Source organism: Aristolochia californica, unplaced genomic scaffold (assembly GCF_029961685.1).
Source record: "Aristolochia californica isolate CCGP_79_NKW_82.1479 unplaced genomic scaffold, dmAriCali1.0.hap1 SCAF_4, whole genome shotgun sequence".
NCBI classification, from domain to species: Eukaryota; Viridiplantae; Streptophyta; class Magnoliopsida; order Piperales; family Aristolochiaceae; genus Aristolochia; species Aristolochia californica.
Window position 1 is genome coordinate 33,279,588 of NW_027182103.1, and position 12,608 is coordinate 33,292,195.

At 43.7% G+C, this 12,608-nt stretch overlaps 1 non-coding gene across 1 annotated transcript; it reads right to left on the bottom strand.

Annotated features, from left to right (window-relative positions):
* Positions 1-7,989: 7,989 nt before the first annotated feature.
* Positions 7,990-8,096, bottom strand: LOC137964356 (small nucleolar RNA R71). The gene has a single exon (XR_011115552.1). It is a non-coding gene; the product is annotated as a small nucleolar RNA R71 (small nucleolar RNA).
* Positions 8,097-12,608: the final 4,512 nt, after the last annotated feature.

The following is a 12,608-nucleotide window of genomic DNA, read 5'->3' on the forward strand; positions in this document are numbered from 1 at the left end:
TATGGAATTTCAGGAGAATTTTTGTGGAGAAGGAGATATTTACAAAAATGCCATTAGTGAAAGGGAGATAGATTTTTAGGGCAAAATCGTTTTGAGAGGAGGGAGTTCGAGGGGGAGTGAAAGAGGCAGCCACCGACCAAAAGAAGGAAGACTCGAAAGGATTTTGCTTCCAGCCGTCGTTCGTCGTGCACCACCGTCGTCCACCTCCGTCCAGCAACCGAGAACAGACCCGAGGAGAGCTCGAGAGAGTCTCCATCGCAGTGAGTTTGACACTGCCATTTTCTCCTCGCCAGGCCAAGAGGTGACCCAAGAGGGCTCCTCCGGCGCCGATTCCGCATTCCGACCATCCTCCGGCGTCAATTACGCATTTTTGACCACTTCCCAAGCCTAGTCTGACTCCGACCGAGACTCGAGAGAGCCGGTCAGAGGATTTCGCTTCCATCTCATCTTCCGCCGCACCACCTCCTCCGGTGCCGATTTTGATTCCTCTTCGCCGGTGTCGCCTCCACTTCCCACCGCTCGCTCCTGCAACCCGAAGCCCTTAATTTCTAGAAATTGCAACAATCGTGAGAACGGAATTGCTGCCTGACCGAGAGGAAGAAGAAGGGGAGTAATCCATCATTTTTTAATTTAATTAGTTTTCTATAGTTTGAACTTAGATTTGAATGTTTATCAAATTTGAGAATTGATGTTTATGAATATTTGTTTTTCGAATTTTCTGATTAATTAGCAAGTTAGGGCAGGATTATAATTTAGGTTGGATTCTGGTATTATAATTCGATCTTTGTCCTTAAATCTAGGCACCCGAGAGGGCTAGACGCAAGGATTGGGAATCCGGATTCGTGGTTACGTGGCACTCGAGAGAGGCACGAATCACGGTAAAATCCAGAGTTGACGTTTCCTGTTGTGCAAGTAGTTAATTAGATCATTGATTAATAATTTAGGATATAATCAGTGTTTAGTTCATAATAATTCATCATATTTGGTTAGGCTAGTTGACTGAAGAATACATAAAATTTAGTCCTCCCTGTGGATGTGACCCTCGCTTCCCGCTAGATTACATGAACGATTCGTACACTTGCGAGGTATAAAAGCCAATGTAATTAAATTTCACATCAAGTTTTTGGCGCCGTTACCGGGGAGGCACTTATTAAGTGTATTTCTTTGTTCTCCATGGTCTTAGTTTAGATTTATTTTTCTGCTTACATAATTTTATGTTTTTGTTTTATCTTGACGATTTTGTATGGAGTTATTTTTATTTCTTCTAGTTAGTTCGTATTTTCAGTAGTTAGTTTGTTAGCATAATTAGATAGTTAGTTTGTTTCTTTTTGTGTTTTTATGCACAGGCGCCGCTCCCTAGGTGCACCATTAGCTCCCTTTGTTGAAGAGGTAGAACATATTAGTAGGAAAACACCAGAAATCAAGTTAGGAGCTACCATGGCCAAACAGGGTGAACTTGTTGTGGACTCAATAGCACACCGAGTCACATAACAAAAGAGGCAACAACAACTCACTCAATAGGATTTATTTCTTATATTACTTTGAGTAGGATTTATTTCTTATATTGTTTTAAGTAGGAGTTATTTCTAATTACTTTTATATGTAGGGGCATTATGGGGAATTATTGTAACCCTAACCCTAAAACTCCATGACCTGATCTATTTAAAGGAAAGAATGAATGAAATAGGTAAGCTTTGAGATTGTAGAATAACCTAGTGTAAACAGGCTGAGATCACCTCTTGATCTCGAGTTTAGGGTTTACTCCAAAAATCCAACCTATCCTTCACCCTCCATTGCCATCCATCTTCATCCACCTTCATCCATCATCATCCATAGTTGGAAGAGGAGCTTCCTGCCCCTTTTCCGAGCCCAAAGAGAGGGTCTTCCCTCCTCCTCAGTGTCAACAACAAGTAGGGGTTCTCACCCTCTTGACGAGCATAAAAAGGAAGAGTTTCTGGTTCTTCCACGTGAAGGTCTAGTGCAACTCCTCTTGTTTGGGTATCATCACAGAAATAGAGCAGAAATAGCCATCAACGTGAGCCAAGGCTGCCCCCTAAGCTAGGCCTTCAATCCTAGCACAAGCAGCAACCAAATCAGGGTTGAAACCCTGATTTATGTGAACAAAAAAAGGTACCTCTTTCAATCCTCTCTCCACGTGATAATATTTCAATTCTAGCTATAATTATAGCTCTAGAGAGGTTCATAGAAAGGGAGATTGATCACGAGTGGAAAACCAGTTAAAGAAGGGATCCTTAACCCTCCTTACTGAGTCCAGCAACTCAAGACGAGTGCTGGATTCACAAATCCCACGCCGTGTTACTCGATCCATGACCCGGGATCGTAACAACATGGTATCAGAGCAGGGGTAACATGGAGGATACTCTCAGCAATGAAGAAATCCAAATCAGGATACAAAAGATAGACGATAGCCTAGAAATAGCACAACCAGTGTTGGGGAAGGTTTGTGGTTTAGAAGAAGAGATGAGCCGAGTCATCAGCATGCTAACAGAGTTGAGGGCAGAGAGACATCAAAGTCCAGAGGTGAGAGAGGTTGCTCAACCATATCACAGAAGAGGGGAGCAGTGGCCTGGGCGCACTGCTATCCAAGGACCCCAACATGGAGGCACAGTTCCAAGGTACACCAAGTTAGAGTTTCCCTCTTTCAATGGTTCAGTTGATCCCTTAATTTGGTTGCATAGATGTGAAAAAAAAATTGAACCAAGGGACTACTGAATGGGATAAGTGCAACTAGCCTCTTTCCATATGACAGATGAAGTCATGTTATGGGTTACTCAAGTAGAGAAAGAGAGACCAGGGATGACTTGGGGAGAATTTAAAAATCTATGCACAGTTAGATTTGACCCTCCCGCCAATAGCAACCCCCTGGGGGAGTTAGTCCTATTGTGACAAACTGGTTCGGTGGAACAATATCAAAAGCTGTTCCAGAAAAAGTTGGCCCGTGCTGGTGAGAGGGTATTGGTTGACCAACAGGTCTCCCTATTCATAGAGGGTCTCAATGAGTATCTACAGCTAGAGGTAGAACTCTTTATGCCTACGGATTGAGCTCATGCAATGAATATGGCCCAAGCAATGGAACAACGACAACAATTATAGCAACGTAAGCCGGGTTGGTCGGGTGAGAGGAACACTTGGCAAGGGCGCCGCTATACTTCATCTTAGGGAGCATATCCAGCAGCCCCATCCAGACAAACTCCGACTACGACTCGGGTAGCCGATCCCCGCCTTGGTAATCCCCTACCGAAGTTTATAAAAAATTAACGAGTGCGGACATGGCAGAAAGGCGGTCCAAAAATTTATGTTATAACTGCGATGAACAGTATCGGGTAGGGCACCAATGTAAACGATTGCTTTGGCTTGAGGTGGAGGATTCAGAGGATCTAGAGGAGCCAGAGGATATTATAGAGGAGGAACCACCGGAGATATCCTTGCATGCTATTACTCGACAAAAATCGCCTAATACAATGCAAGTACGAACACATGTCATCGACCGAGAACAGGTGGGACTAGTCAACTCGGGGAGTACACACAATTTTTTGAGTTTGACAGCCGCACAACATCTCCAGCTCCAGATACACACTCATCCGACAGCCACCGTCTCAGTGGCCAATGGCGAGAAGGTCCCTAGTTATGGGATTAGTAAGGTGGTAACTTTTTCCATTGGCTCTACTTCGATTAATGCTGGTATTTTTGTTATTCCCCTGGCGGGATTTGATATGGTATTAGGCATTAAATGGTTACAAACGGTGGGGCCCATTCTGTGGGACTTTTCGGCTTTAACCATGAGCTTTGATTTGGCCGGGAGTCGGGTGCTCTTACAGGGCTGTCAGGTGGACAGGGCCCACCGCATGCACACTTTGCAGACACAGGAACAGCCTGACGGTACTAGTGATGGTTTGGTTGAGGATTTCTCTGACCTCTTCCAGGAGCCTTCGGGTTTGCCTCCCCTGAGGCACTGTGACCACAGGATCTGTCTGAAACCAGTATCTGAGGTACTGGTCGTGCAATTGTACCATTACCCACACCTTCAGAAGGACGAGATAGAGCGTCAGTGCCAAGAGATGTTGAAACCGGGTCTTATTCGTCCCAGTCGCTCCCCGTTCTCTTCACCTGTCTTACTTGTGAAGAAACATGATGGGACATGGAGGTTCTGCGTGGACTATCGGGAGTTGAACGTGCAAATATTAAAAGACAAGTTTCCTATTCCGGTAGTGGATGAGCACCTGGATGAGTTACATGGGTCGTGGTTATTCACTAAACTCAACCTCCCTTCAGGATACCTTCAGGCCCGGATCCACCCCTCTGATATCGATAAGATGGCATTCTGCATGCACCATGGCTACTTTGAGTTCGTCGTCATGTAGTTCGGGTTATCCAATGCACCGTCCACTTTTCAAGCTTTGATGAACGATGTATTTAGCCTCTATCTTCGAAAATTTGTTCTTGTGTTTCTCGATGATATTTTTATATATAACAAGTCGGTTGAGGAGCACTTGGCACACTTGAGGATTGTTTTCGACTTGTTACGAGCACATCGGCTCTATTTGAAACATTCCAAGTGTACTTTTGCGGCTTCACATGTGGGTATCTGTGACACATTATCTCACATGAGGGGTTTACGGTGGATCCCGAGAAGATCCTAGTTATTCACGAGTGGCCACAGCCACAATCTTGTTCTGTATTATGGGGTGTTTTTGGGTCTTATAGGCTACTACTGCAAATTTATTCCGAACTATGGGCCGGTGGCAGCACCATTGACCAGTCTACACAAGAAAAATTCCTTTATTTGGAATGAGGAGGCCACCAAGTCGTTTGCGGCACTCAATACTGCCCTCGCATCTGAGCCAGTATTACAACTTCCCAACTTTGACGAATTGTTCGTGGTAGAGTGCGACGCTTCAGGCGTGGGCATTGGGGCCATTTTACAGCAACTAGGTCATCCTATTGCGTATTTTAGTAGACAGTTGGAAGTCTGTCATCACAAGCTGGCAGCCTATGAGCGTGAATTGAATGGGTTGGCCAAGGCGGTCCAACATTGGAGGCCTTATCTCTGGGTCCGGACTTTTCTCATCCGCCGGATCACTACAGCCTTAAATTCCTACTAGAACAGCATTTAACGACGTCACCACAGTAGCACTGGATCAGTAAGTTGTTGGGGTTTGACTTCTCGGTGAAATATCGTGTGGGGAGATTAAATAAGGTTGCAGACGCTTTGTCATGGTGTTTTGAGGATCAACAGTCGGTCTATTCGATCAGCCAGCCAAGATTTCTCATCCTTGGTGAGAGACGCACATGCCACTGACCCTGACTGCAGGAACTGCATCCAAAGATTTTGGAAGGGACAATGAATTTGAAGTGGTCCATCCAGGATTCACATATTTATTACAAGCAGTGGCTTTTTCTTCCATCTGAGTCCGAGTTGATTCCAGCTATTCTCTCGGCCTACCATGACAGTACACACGAGGGGATACAGAAGACCTTTCACAGAATTCGAGTTGATTTTTACTGGCAAGCCATGAAACCCTCTATTACCACTTATGTGGGCAACTGTCAGGTCTGGCAGTGCAACAAAGCTGAGCACTTGAGTCCAGCCGGTCTTCTCCATCCTCTAGCCCTTCCTACACAGGTTTGGGCCGACATTTCGATGGATTTTGTGGTAGGTCTACCCCTGTCCTCTGGCAAATCCGAACTTTTGGTGGTGTTTGATAGATTCTCCAAGTATGGACATTTTATACTGCTGGCTCATCCTTATACAGCAACATGGGTTGCTCAGACTTTCCTGGAGCAGATAGTCCACTTACAAGGCATTCCAGAATCCATTGTGAGTGACAGAGATGCAGTTTTCACGAGCACCTTTTGGCGGGAACTTTTTCACTTGAGCGGGACTAAAATGAAGTTCTCCTCCGCCTATCATCCACAGATAGACGGGCAGACAAAGGTGGTGAACTGTACCATCGAGATGTATCTACGGTGCTTGGTGGGTGATCGTTCGCGGCAATGGGTTGAATGGCTTTCGTGGGCCAAATATTGTTACAACACTTCATTACACTCTGCCTTTCAATCCACTCCTTTTCGGGTTATATATGGCCAGGATCCACCTCGCCATCTCTCGTACAACCCAGGGTCCACCAGCATGGACGCGATTGATCAGGCACTCATGGACCGGGATCTGCTGGTACAGAATATCACAGAATGGCTACGACGCAACCAAGCTCGGATGAAGGATGTCTACGACAAAGGCCATCGTGAGGTCTCTTTTGAGGTTGAGGAGTATGTGTGGCTACAGCTCCAGCCCTACCGTCAGCAGTCTCTTGCGGGACAGCCACGTCATAAGCTCTCTCCTAGATTTTTTGGGCCATTTCCCATTCTTCGACGCGTGGGACCAGTCGCCTATCAAATTACCGGACATGACCAAAATTCATGATGTGTTTCATGTCTCTCTTTTGAAGCCAAATTCCGGGGCGCAGCCTACATCCACTCCATTCCTACCACCGGTTGATAATGGCGAGGTTATTCTTAACCCAGCTACGGTGTTACGCGCTCGGCGGACCAATGACCATTGGGAGATTCTCGTTCAGTGGACGGACACTGACCTTGGGGAGGTGTGGACATCTTTAAACAAGTCTACCCAGCTTTTGAGCTTGAGGACAAGCTTTTTCTCCATGGGGAGGCAGATGTTGTGGACTCAATAGCACACCGAGTCACACAATGAAGGAGGCAACAACAACTCTCTCAATAGGATTTATTTCTTATATTACTTTGAGTAGGATTTATTTCTTATATTCTTTTAAGTAGGAGTTATTTCTATTTACTTTTATATGTAAGGGAATTATGGGGAATTATTGTAACCCTAACCCTAAAACTCCATGACGTGATCTATTTAAAGGAAAGAATGAATGAAATAGGTAAGCTTTGAGATTTTAGAATAACCTAGTGTAAAAAGGCTGAGATCACCTCTTGATCTCGAGTTTAGGGTTTACTCCAAAAATCCAACCTATCCGTCACTGTCCATTGCCATCCATCTTCATCCACCTTCATCCATCATCATCCATAGTTGGAAGAGGAGCTTCCTACCCCTTTTCCAAGCCCAAAGAGAGGGTCTTCCCTCCTCCTCATCATCTGAAAAAGAAAGAGTTTCTGGTTCTTCCACGAGAAGGACTAGTGCAACTCCTCTTGTTTGGGAATCATCACGAAAACAGAGTAGAAACAACCATCAACATGAGCCAAGGCTGCCCCATAAGCTAGGCCCAGAAAAAGCCATCAATGTGAGCCAAGGCTGCCCCCTAAGCTAGGCCTTCAATCCTAGTATGAGCAGCAACCAAATCAGGGTTGAAACCCTGATTTACATGAGCAAGAAAAGGTGCCTCTTCAATCCTCTCTCCACGTGATAATATTTCAATTCTAGCTATAATATTTCAATTCTAGCACTAGAGGGGTTCATAGAAAGGGAGATTGATCACGTGTGGAATACCAGTTAAAGAAGGGATCCTTAACCCTCCTTACCGAGCCCAGCAACTCAAGACTAGTGCTGGATTCACAAATCCCACGCCGTGTTACTCGATCCATGACCCGGGACCGTAATAGAACCATTACAGTTACCTGCAGCAGGTGACCGTAGAGCCCTGAGGGATTATTCTATCCCATCCAATTTCACATCACCTTCTTGCATTATATTTCCACCCACTACTGCTACCAGTTATGAGTTAAAACCGGGTGTGATCCAACTCCTCCCAACATTCTATGGGTTGGAGGAGGACTCTTATTACCACATCAAAGAATTCTTAGATATCTGTGCGAATTTCAAATTCTAGAATTTCATAGATGACTCTATCTGGTTAAGACTTTTTTCCATTTTCACTTAAGGATAAGGCCAAGTCTTGGCTTAATTCCTTAGAGGTGGGCAACATTACTTCATGGAACACATTAGTCACTAAATTTTTGTCCAAGCACTTTCCCATTCAGAGAACTACAGCCCTCAGGAGAGAAATATCCAACTTTATGCAGCATGAGGGTAAACACTTTTATGAGGCTTGGGAGAAATGGAAGGATTTGATCCGTAGGTGTCCACATCATGGGTTTAAGAAATGGCATTTAGTGCAATACTTTTATCTAGGTCTTACACCCCAGGTTAGATCCATGGTAGATGCAACGAGTGGTGGGAGTTTGATGGGTAAGAGTGCTAGTGAGGCGTGGGACTTTTTTGAAACGTTGAGTGATCAATCTTAGCAATGGGGTTCATCATTTAATGTTGATAGGAGATCCCACGAAGCCAAAAGAGGGGGTCTCTATGAGGTTAGTGAAATAACCATGCTCATGGCCAAGATTGAGGGGTTAACTAGAAAAATTGATGCCCTTATGGTGTCCAAGAGTTCACCTGCTCCTAACCCATCTACTGTCTGTGCCATATACTTTATTTTATCTCATCCCACACAAATGTGTCCATCTAGTTCATCCTACCCGGACCTCATTGATGACTTGAATGCAGTCCAAAATTTTCATACACCAAACCGGAACGATCCTTTTTCGGAAACATATAATCCGGGTTGGGCTAGGCACCCAAATTTCTCATGGTCCAAGGGCCCACAGGTTGGGGGTCCTCCAGGGTTTACTCTACCCCAAGCTCCGTGACCACACTTCACTCAACAGCCATTGATTCCACAAAAACCTTCACTTGAGGATACACTTTAATTATTCATGCAGAATACACAGTCCTCCATTGCTAAACTTGAAATGCAAGTGAGTCAGTTGGCCAGCCACATGAGTGAACAAGCACAAAATAGACTCCCGATTCAAACCATTCCTAACCCCAAAAGCACATGAGAGTGGGTCAAGTTCCAATCCCCACCACGAGCAAGCCAAAGTCATAACCACCCTTAGGAGTGGTCGTGAGTTGAACAATGGGGTAGGGACCACTAAGTCTAAGGAGTCAAAGGATGACAATGGGGACACATCATTGAGTGAAGAACCACCAAGTTCTCCACCAACAGACAGGTAGATCCCTAACCAAGTCCCACCAGCTCCTTATCCGCAGAGGTTATCGGGCCCACCTAGGAAAGGAGATAGCATGCATGAAACATTGGAACTATTTAGTAAGGTTCACATTAACATTCCACTTCTTGATGCTATTAGGCAAGTCCCTGCTTATGCCCGATTTTTGAAAGACCTTTGTACACAGAAGAGAAAACAACATGTTAACAAAAAGGTCTATCTTACTGAGAATGTAAGCTCAATTCTAAAGCGCAACACTCCTCCTAAATTTAAAGATCCTGGATGCACCACAATATCATGTGTCATTGGTGAACATACCATCCAGAGAGCTCTTCTTGACTTAGGGGCAAGTGTGAATTTGCTTCCTTTATTTGTGTACAATCAATTAGGTTTAGGGGAATTGAAGCCTACCCCCATCACACTTCAACTAGCTGACCGTTCTGTCAAGATACCATGAGGAATTGTTGAAGATGTTTTGATAAAAGTGGACAAATTTCTATTCCCGGTTGATTTCATTGTTCTTGATATAGAACCAGTAGTCAATGTGACCAACCAAATTCCTGTCATCCTAGGACGTCCCTTCTTAGCCACATCTAATGTTGTCATTCATTTTAAAAGTGGTGAGTTGGAGTTGTCTTTTGGAAATTTTAAGGTCTCGTTGAATGTGTTTAATGCTGGGCACCATCCACTTGAGTCTGATGATCTTAGTCCTGTATTTAAGATAGAGACTGTTATGCTTGATGACGAATCCATTCTTGAATCTTTTGAGTCTTACATAACATCTTTAGACATGGACTATTTTGATGAGGAAACATATTTCCGAGAGGTTGACTCTTTACTCAGTTATGTACCTCTGTTGGAGGAACGTTATGAGGTTGTCACAACTGATCATCCATAGGATCTTCATCTTGACTTGGACAAAGCTCTTGAAACTTCCAAGCTAGATCTTAAGCCACTTCCTCCCACGTTGAAGTATGCATTCTTGGGGCCCATGAACTCATTGCCAATCATTATTGCCTCTGATTTGAGTACTGAGCAAGAGGAACAATTGATTGAAGTTTTACAAGCACACAGAGATGCATTGGGGTGGACTCTTAATGCCTTAAAAGGGATTAGCCCCTCCGTATGCATGAATCATATTCATTCGAAGGACGGGACTAAAGCCTCACATGAGATGCAACATAGTTTAAATCCCCATATGCAGGAGGTTGTGAGAGAAGAAGTCATCAGGTTGCTTGTGTCAGGCATCATTTACCCTATTTCTGATAGCACCTGGGTGAGTCCAATTCAAGTTGTCCCTAAGAAAGGGGGGATAACGATAATGAAAAATGAGAGTGGTGAATTGATTCCCACAAGAACTACCACCAAGTGGCCTGTCTGCATTGACTATAGAAAACTTAATTCCGCCACTAGGAAGGATCACTTCCCACTACCTTTCATTGATCAGATGCTAGAGTGATTGGCCGGCCACAGTTTTTATTGCTTCTTAGATGGATACTCCGGTTACAATCAAATTCCCATTGCTCTAGAAGACCAGGAAAAGACCACATTCATGTGTCCGTTTGGCACCTTTGCTTACAGACGCATGCCTTTTGGTTTATGCAATGTGCCCGTCACTTTTCAACGGTGCCTGATGAGTATCTTTTCTGACATGATTGGTGACTTTTTAGAGGTCTTTATGGATGAATTTTCTATGTTTGGCTCTAGCTTTGAGACATGTCTACAAAATCTTTCACTCGTATTGTCCCGTTGCATTAAGTCCAATTTAGTCTTGAATTGGGTGAAATGCCACTTCATGGTAAAAGAAGGAATTGTTTTAGGACAAGTAGTGTCTGAGCGGGGTATAGAAGTGAACAAAACCAAGGTTGACTTAATTGCCAATCTGTCACCACCTACTTTTGTGAAGGGGGTACGTTCTTTCCTTGGCCATGTTGGGTTCTATAGGCGCTTCATTAAGGACTTTAGCAAAATTTCTCGTCCTTTGACGAATTTGCTTGCTCAAGATGTTGCTTTTGCCTTCGATGATGCCTGTGTTCATGCTTTTGAGACACTGAAAAAATGTTTGTCCATTGCACCCAATGTCCAACCCCCCTACTTGGTCTTTGCCTTTTGAGTTGATGTGTGATGCCTCTGGTTATTCATTGGGGGCTGTTTTGGGGCAAAAGGCGGATAAAATTCCCTGTGTCATTCAGTATGCTAGTTGCACTCTTCATGATCCTCAATTGAATTACACTACAAATGAGAAAGATTTGCTAGCTGTTGTGTTTTCCTTGAACAAATTCAAATCATATCTGTTAGGGTCAAAAGTTACAGTGTTCACTGATCATTCTGCTTTGAAGTACTTATTATCCATCAAGGACACTAAACCTCGCTTGATTAGATGGATCTTGCAATTACAAGAATTTAACCTTGAGATTCGAGATAAGAAGGATTGTGAGAATGTTGTTGTTGATCATCTATCTAGGATCTGTGTAGCACCTCAGGAAGGATCCCTTCCTTTAAATAATTCTTTCCCAGATGAACAACTTCTCCAAGTATTCCAGTTGCCATGGTTTGCTGACATAGTCAACTATTTTGTAACTCGTAAGATTCCTGATTATTGGAGTAAACAAGATCGGTTGAAATTCTTTTCCCAAGTCAAACATTTTTTTTGGGATGACCATTATTTGTTCAAGGTGTGTCCAGACCAAGTCATTAGGCGTTGTGTACCTGAGCAAGACTTTGCCAACATTCTTGAATTTTGTCATTCACACGCACGGTGCTAGAAAGACTGCGGCTAAAGTCTTGCAATGTGGTTTCTATTGGCCTTCATTATTTAGAGATGCCCATGAGTTTTGTTTTTTGTGTGATAGATGCCAACGGACTGGTTGTTTGTCTAGAAAGAACATGATGCCTCTTAACCCATTCTTATTGTTGAATTGTTTGATGTGTGGGGTGTTGACTTCATGGGTCCTTTTCCTGTCTCGTTCGGCTATCAATACATCCTTGTTGTTGTTGAATATGTCTCTAGATGGATTGAAGCTATTGCATGTAAGACAAATGATCACAAAGTGGTGGTAAAGTTTTTAAAAGAAAACATCTTTAATCGGTTTGGTATCCCGAGAGAGATCATTAGTGATGGGGGATCTCATATTTGTAACAGAGCATTTGAGACCTTGTTGAAGAAATACTCCATCACTCATCGGGTGTCCACTCCGTACCACCCGCAAACTTGTGGTCAAGTGGAAATCTCTAATAGGGAGATCAAACGGATTTTGGAGAAGTCGGTTCGCTTTGATAGGAAAGATTGGTCCACTCGATTGGCTGATGTTTTATGGGCCTATCGAACCGCTTATAAGACTCCTATTGGGATGTCTCCATTTCACCTAGTGTTCGGCAAAGCATGTCATCTACCTGTTGAGCTTGAGCATAGAGCTTATTGGGTCATTAAGGCTTTGAATTTTGATTTGGCTCAAGCGGGTGAGGAGAGGAAATTTCAATTGAATGAGTTGGAGGAGATACATCATGATGCTTATGAGAATGACAAACTGTATAAGGAGCGAACAAAGCTTTTACATGATAAATCTATTTTTTACAAGTCTTTTACTGTTGGTCAGAATGTT